The following is an 8,295-nucleotide window of genomic DNA, read 5'->3' on the forward strand; positions in this document are numbered from 1 at the left end:
GCTATCCTCACTTCTCAAAACAAAACTGTAAAAACTTTATTAGACAACTGACTATATAGTACAACATTTCAGAGTTCACAGAATTAAAGTATCATTCTCAAAACAAACTGTTAAACTTCTGATTAGCAACTGACTATACTAACATTTCAGAGGTTCACCAGAATTTTAATAGTACTCATTCTCAAAACACAAAACTGTAAATACTATTTAGCAAGTGGACCATTAGCTAACTTGTCAGAGTTCACAGAATTTTAAATGATTGCATTCCTCAAAACAAATGCTGATAAACTCTATTAGCCAAACTGAACCATACTAACATGTCAGAGTTCACAGGAATTAAAGTATTCATTTCTCAAAACAAACTGTAACACTTCATTATGCAAGTGACCATACTAACATTTCAGAGTTCACAGAATTTAAAGTATTCATTCTCAAAACAAACTGTAAAACTTTATTAGCAAGTGGACCATACTAACATGTCAGAGTTCACAGAATTTAAAGTATTCATTCTCAAAATGCTGTGAACCATGTACTGAACAGGAACTAATGAGCTGCCTGTTATGTAGTAGTCCCTGAGCGTTGAGCACTCTCAATCATAGGATAAGTCCCTCTCTAGCGTTCAAACCCCTCTCTCCTTCCCACACACCCAGGTGGTGTTGCTAGGTGCTAGCCATGCTGTGGGGAGTATCTCCCAGGACTCTAAGTATTTAAGTGCCTTTGAACGGGGTATGGTAGTAGGTGCGAGGTGCACAGGTTTGTGTCAGGAACTGCAACGCTGCTGGTTTTTTTTTTAACGCTCAACAGTTTCCCGTGTGTATCAAGGACTATTTTCATTGACCCCCCTTTTTTTTTACGCTGCTGCTATTCACTGTTTATTGTCTGTGCATAGTCACTTTACCCTTACCTACAGTATATGTACATATGACCTCAATTACCTCGACTAACCTGAACCCCTGCACATTGACTATATACAAGTACTCCTTCTATAGCCTCGTTATTGTTATATATATWTTTTTTACTTTAGTTTATTTAGCAAATATTTTCTTACTCTACATTGTTAAGGGCTTGTAAGTAAGTATTTCGCTGTAAGGTCTACACCTGTTGTATTAGGCGCATGTGACAAATACAATTTGATTTGATTTGAGAATGGTCTACCACCCAAAGGACATCCAGCCAACTTGACACAACTGTGGGACGCGTCGGAGTCAACATGGGCCAGCATCCCTGTGGAACGCTTTCGACACCTTGTAGAGTCCACGCCCCGACGAATTGAAGCTGTTCCGAGGACAAAGGGGGCTGCAACTCAATATTAGGAAGGTGTTCCTAATGTTTGGTGTACTCAGTGTAGAGATACTGTTTGTTGGAGGAACGTGTCCACGTGCGTAGGTGTGTACCCTCTGTTAGTCCTACAACCACGATGACCGCTTGCAATCAATCATCAGTTGTTTGTTGAACCAAGCCCGTTGGTAGTTAATTGGTTAGTACAAAATCTGCTGTAATCTATGTAGACCACAGCTTGCCTCACCAGACCTGGGTTCAAGTACTATTCAAAATGATTTCAAATACTTTATCTGGGCTTGATTTAGATTGCCTGGCACAAACGAACCAATAGAATAATCGCAAAAGTGCAAACCCCCGCCCATGTGGTATTTCCAGGCAGACTAGAGCAAATGCTAACGTTATTTGAAATATTTCTAATGTTATTTGAACCCAGGTTTGTGCCTCTCTACAAAACACACTGCAGAGAAAATGGACCATGGGAAAGAGTGCTTGTTGTATAACTTGCCTTACCCCTTTTGTCCTTACTGCCAGTGTAATGTTAGTTATGTCCTTACTGCCAGTGTAATGTTAGTTATGTCCTTACTGCCAGTGTAATGTTAGTTACTGCTAGTGTAATGTTAGTTACTGCTAGTGTAATGTTAGTTACTGTCTAGTGTAATGTTAGTTACTGACTGCTAGTGTAATGTTAGTTACTGCTAGGTGTAATGTAGTTACTGCTAGTGTAATGTTAGTTATGTCCTTACTGCCAGTGTAATGTTAGTTACTGCTAGTGATATATGTTAGTTACTGCTAGTGTAAATGTTAAGTGTACTGCCTTAGTGTAATGTAGTTATGTCCCTTACTCAGTGTAATGTAGTTTGTCCTTACTGCCAGTGTAATGTTAGTTCTGTCCTTACTCTAGTGTAATGTTAGTTCTGTCCTTACTGCCAGTGTAATGTTAGTTATGTCCTTACTGCCAGTGTAATGTTAGTTATGTCCTTATGCCAGTGTAATGTTAGTTTTTGTCCTTACTGCCAGTGTAATGTTAGTTATGTCCTTACTGCCATTGTAATGTTAGTTATGTCCTTACTGCCAGTGTATGTTAGTTATGTCTACTGCTACTGCTTAGTGTAGTGTAATGTTAGTTACTGGTAGTGTAGTTAATTAGCTGTATGTAGTGTACTGAGTTAGTTATATGTCTAGTGTACTGTAGTACTGCTAGTGTAATGTTAGTTATTTCCTTCTGCCAGGGTAATGTTAGTTATGTCCTTACTGCTAGTGTAATGTTAGTTATGTCCTACTGCCAGTGTAATGTTAGTTATGTCCTTACTACTAGTGTTTAATGTTAGTTTATGTCCTTACTGCTAGTGTAATGTTAGTTGTTAGTTATTCCTTACTGCTAGTGTAAATGTTAGTTATGTCCTTACTCTTGCCAGTGTAATGTTATAGTTTTGTCCTTACTGCTAAGTGTAATGTGTAAGTTTTTTGTCCTTACTGCCAGTATGGTATTTAGTTTATGTCCTTACTGCCAGTGTAATGTTAGTTATGTCCTTACTGCTAGTGTAATGTTAGTTGTTAGTTATGTCTTACTGCCAGTTTAATGTTAGTTATGTCCTTACTGCCATTGTAATGTTAGTTTAGTCCTATCTACGCTAGTGTATGTTAGTTTTGTCCTTACTGCCATTGTAAGTTAGTTATGTCCTTACTGCTAGTGTAATGTTAGTTATGTCCTTACTGCCTAGTGTAATGTTAGTTATGTCCTTACTGCTAGTGTAATGTTAGTTTGTCCTTACTGCTAGTGTAATGTTAGTTTACTGCTAGTGTAATGTTAGTTACTGGTAGTGTAATGTTAGTTATGTCCTTACTGCCAGTGTAATGTTAGTTATGTCCTTACTGCTAGTGTAATGTAGTTATGTCTTAGTGCCAGTGTAATGTTAGTTATGTCCTTACTGCTAGTGTAATGTTTAGTTACTGCTAGTGTAATGTTAGTTACTGGTAGTGTAATGTTAGTTACTGCTAGTGTAAGTTAGTTGTAGTTATGTCCTTACTGCTAGTGTAATGTTAGTTGTTTAGTTCTATCCTTACTGCCAGTGTAATGTTAGTTCTGTCCTTACTGCCAGTGTAATGTTAGTTGTTAGTTATGTCCTTACTGCTAGTGTAATGTTAGTTGTAGTTCGTCCTTACTGCAGTGTAATGTTAGTTCTGTCCTTACTACCAGTGTAATGTTAGTTTTTGTCCTTACTGCCAGTGTAATGTTAGTTATGTCCTTACTGCTGAATTAGTACTCTAGTGTAATGTTAGTTCTGCTATTATGTTGTAGTTATGTCCTTACTGCTAGTGTAATGTTAGTTGTTAGTTCTGTCCTACTGCCAGTGTAATGTTAGTTCTGTCCTTACTGCCAGTGTAATGTTAGTTTTGTCCTTACTGCTAGTGTAATGTAGTTTTTGTCCTTACTGCAGTGTAATGTTAGTTTTGTCCTTACTGTAGTGTAATGTTAGTTTGTTAGTTTTGTCCTTACTGCTAGTGTAATTGTTAGTTTCTGTCCTTAGTGCCAGTGGTAATGTTAGTTAAAGGTGCATGGTTCATTGGGTGTTTTTCCCTGACAAGATGTTTACTGTTTTCTATATGGGTTTATGTTTGTTGTACGTTTCAATATCTAACAGGTACTGTACACAAACTCAAAAAGAAACATCCCTTTTTAGACCCTGTCTTTCAAGATAATTCGTAAAATCAAAATAACTTCACAGATCTTCATTGTAAAGAGTTCAAACACTGTTTCCTAGCTTGTTCAATGAACCATAAACAATTAATGAACATGCACTGTGGAACGGTCGTTCAGACACTAACAGCTTACAGACGGTAGAGCAATAAGTCACAGTTATGAAAACTTATGACACTAAAGGGCCTTTCTACTGAGTCCTGAAAAACACCAAAAGAAAGAACCCAGGGTCCCTGCCTCATTATCCGCGTGAACGTGCCTTAGGCATGCTGCAAGGAGGCATGAGGACTGCAGATGTGTCCAGGGCAATAAATTGCAATATCCGTACTGCGAGTTGCCTAAGACAGCGCTACAGGGAGACAGGATGGACAGCTGATCATCCTCGCAGTGGCAAACCACGTGTAACAACACCTGCACAGGATCGGTACATCCGAACATCCCACCTCTATCAGTGCTTGACTGTCCGCAATAGGCTGAGAGAGGCTGGACTGAGGGTTTGTAGGCAACAACGTCGCCTATGGACACAAACCCACCGTCGCTGTACCAGACAGGACTGGCAAAAAGTGCTTTTCACTGACGGAGTCGCGGTTTTGTCTCACCAGGGTGATGGTCGGATTCGCGTTTATCGTCGAGGAATGAGCGTTACACCGAGGCCTGTACTGTGGAGCGGGATCGATTTGGAGGTGGAGGGTCCGTCATGGGCTGGGCGGTGTGTCACAGCATCATCGGACTGAGTTTGTTGTCATTGCAGGCAATCTCAAGCTTGCGTTACAGGGAAGACATCCTCCTCCCTCAAGTGGTACCCTTCCTCGCAGGCTCATCCTGCCATGACCCTCCAGCATGACAATGCCACCAGCCATATGCTGCATCATTCTGTGCATGATTTCCTGCAAGACAGGAATGTCAGTGTTCTGCCATGGCCAGCAGCACGAGCCCGGATCTCAATCCCATTGAGCACGTCTGGGACCTGTTGGATCGAGGGTGAGGGCTAGGGCTATTACCCCCAGCAATGTCTGGGAACTTGCAGGTGCCTTGGTGGAAGAGTGGGGTAACATCTCACAGCAAGAACTGGCAAATCTGGTGCAGTCCTGAGGAGGAGATGCACTGCAGTACTTAATGCAGCTGGTGGCCACACCAGATACTGACTGTACTTTTGATTTTGAACCCCCCTTTGTTCAGGGACACATTATTCCATTTCTGTTTGTCACATGTCTGTGGACTTGTTCAGTTATGTCTGTTGTTGCATCTTGATATGTTCATATATATTCAACACATGTTAAGTTTGCTGAAAATTAAACACAGTTGACAGTGAGAGGACGTTTCTTTTTTTTGCAGAGTTTATATACACTAGGACATGTACATAGTGAACTATACACACTGTAAATATGAAAATAGAATACAGTTATTTTCAGAACATGACCAAACTACTCGCATGTCAATATTCAGACTAGGAAGAATTGACCTTTGTGGTCTCTCGCTTCTGCAACCATGATTAAGTAGAATAGATATTTTCTGCAATGGCTAGTGGAAACATAACCAAACTCTGTGTAATCGAGACTGCACATCTGTGCCATGCAAGCTTACCTTGTGACTCACAAGGCCTTCACATGAATAAGGAGATTGTCAGGTTATTTTATTTATTGACCTTTATTTAACTAGGCAAGTCAGTTTAAAACACATTCTTATTTACAACGACGGATCTAGAACAGCGGGTTAACTGCCTTTGTTCAGGGCAGAACGACAGATTTTTACCTTGTCAGCTCAGGGATTCGATCTAGAACTTTCGGTTACTGGCCCAACGCTTCTAACCACTATGCTTCCTGCCACGCTCCTAACCACTACGCTACCTGCCGCTCTAAGCCACTAGGCTACCTGCCGCTCTAGCCACCAAGCTACCCGCCTCTAACCACCAGGATACCTGCCGCTCTAACCACTACGCTACCCGCCTCCTCTAACCACTACGCTACCTGCCGCTCTACCACTAGGCTACCCGCCGCTCTAACCACTAGCTACCCGGCCACTCTAACCACTAGGCTACCCGCCGCTCTACCACTAGGCTAGCCGCCGCTCTAACCACACGCTACCCGCCGCTCTAAACCACTAGGCTACCCGCCGCTCTGAACCACTAGGCTACCCGCCGCTCTGACCACATAGGCTACCCGCGCTTCTGACCACTAGGCTACCCGCCGCTCTGAACCAGGCTACCCGCCGCTCTACCACTAGGCTACCGCCGCTCTAACCACTAGGCTACCCGCCGCTCTGACCACTAGGCTACCCGCCGTCCCGACCACTAGGCTACCCGCCGCTGCCGACCACTAGGCTACCCGCGCTCCGACCACCTAGGCTACCCGCCGCTCTGACCACTAGGCTACCCGCCGCTTAACCGACCACTAGGCTACCCGCGCTCTAACCACCAAGGCTACCCCGCCTACGAATCCACTAGGCTACCCGCCGCTCTAACCACCATGGCTACCCGTCCTAGCTCTAACCCTACGCTACCTGTCGCTCTAACCACAGGCTACCTCTCTCCCCTCTCTCTCTCTCTCCTTCTCTCTCTCCCCCCCCTCTCTCTCTCTCTCCCCCTCTCTCTGTTCTCTCTCTCTCTTCACTCTCCCCCTCTCTCTGTCTCCCTCTCTCTCTGGTCTCTCTCTCACTCTCCCCTCTCTCTGTCTCTCTCTCTCGGTCTCTCTCCCCCTCTTCCTTCTCTCTCTCTCTCCCTCTTCTCCCTCCTACTCCCTCTCCTCCTCCGCCTCTCTCGTCTCTTTCTCTCTTCTTCTCCCCCCCCTCTCCTCTCTCCCCCTCTCTCTCTCTACTCCTCCCCTCTCTCTCTCTCACTCTCCGCCTTCTCTCTTCTCTCTCTCTCTCTCTCTCTCTCGGTCTCTCTCCCCCCCTCTCTCTCTCTCTCTGCTCGGTCTCTCCCCCCTCTCTCTTTCTCTCTCCTCTCTCTCCTTCCTCCCTCTCCTCCTCTCTCTCCCTCTCGTCCTCCCCCCTCTCCCCCTCTCTCGCTCGCTCGGTCTCTCTCTCCCTCACTCTCCCTCCCTCCCCAGATATGATATCAGTATGACGTTGTCCTCTCTCTCCAACCTCCCTCTCTCGCCCTTCTCCCAGGTATGATGACAGTATGACGTCGTCCTCCTCTCTGCCGGAGATTGTTACGAGGTGATGCAGGGAGACACTACCACCCTGTCCTGGGGAGGCTACCCAGCCCCGGCCCAAACGACAGCCCACAACAGAGCCCCTTCAGCGGGGAGGAGGACCACCAAGATCCTAAAAGTTTTGTTTCTGCACAACAACACCCTGGGGAAGAACTTCAAGCTGGTCAAGTGTGACAGCTCCTGGCAGATCAGGGTGAGGGATTGTCTAGATATTGTGCTGCGTTCCAAAAGGCACCTCATTCCTATATAATACACTACCTTTGAGAGTTTCCCACTACAGGGAATAGGGTGCTATTTGGAATACATCATGAATGTTTTATCTTATTATATTATTATTGATTTTATTTATTTTGTAATAAGAACGTATAATTTATTTATTGTGAAATCTGTTTTCAATATGCGCACAGAATTTACTTAGTTATTTAGTTGTAAAATTTTAAGAATACACTACTTTTAAACAACTATATAGCTTCGCAGACTAGGCACCCAAATTCAAGCTGTGACCTGTCCCGTACTGGTCTCTCTCCTCCAGGCTATAAGTGCAGTCTGTCCTAACCAGTGGTATCCTCTTTTAACTGTGACTGTCTCCGTACTGGTCTCTCTCCTCCAGCTATAGTGCAGTCTATCTGACAGTGGTAGGCTGGTCCTAGCATCCAGTTATAAGGGCTGCTATGGTCTACTGCTGAAGCACCTGAAGTCAGACGAGCTCCACTGGCTCCATCCAGACCTGACCGTGGGGGAGGTGGAGAACGCTATGAGAGTTCATCACGTGGAGGCGAGTGGAGGTGAGAGGAGGGTGGAGGAGGAGTTGGGGGAGAGAGGAGGGTGGAGGAGCAGGAAGTGGGGGGTGAAGGAGGAGGTGGGGGGAGAGGAGGGGAGAGGTGGGGGAGAGGGCGAGGTGGGGGGAGAAGGAGGGGTGAGGAGGATGTGGGGTCAAGAGGGAGGAGATGGGGGAGAGTGGAGGGTATAGGAGAGTTGGGGGAGAGAGGAGGTGTGGAAGAGCAGGAAGTGGGGGGGGGGGTGGAAGTACGGAGGTGGGGGGGGGGGGGGGGGTGCCGTTCCCCTCACAGCTTCTCTGTAGCAAGCACCATGGTTCTTGTAGCGGATGCCGAGCCCTTCTAACTGGAGCTCCAGTGGAGAAGATGCGGAGGAGCGGGGTGA

The 8,295-nt window shown here is 45.1% G+C and overlaps 1 pseudogene; it reads left to right on the forward strand.

Moving 5' to 3' along the window:
* LOC112072595 (protein-tyrosine kinase 2-beta-like) overlaps positions 1–8,295 on the forward strand; it is an 83,453-nt pseudogene that overhangs the window by 13,229 nt on the left and 61,929 nt on the right.

The sequence above is a fragment of the Salvelinus sp. IW2-2015 genome, unplaced genomic scaffold (assembly GCF_002910315.2).
Source record: "Salvelinus sp. IW2-2015 unplaced genomic scaffold, ASM291031v2 Un_scaffold1976, whole genome shotgun sequence".
NCBI lineage: Eukaryota > Metazoa > Chordata > Actinopteri > Salmoniformes > Salmonidae > Salvelinus > Salvelinus sp. IW2-2015.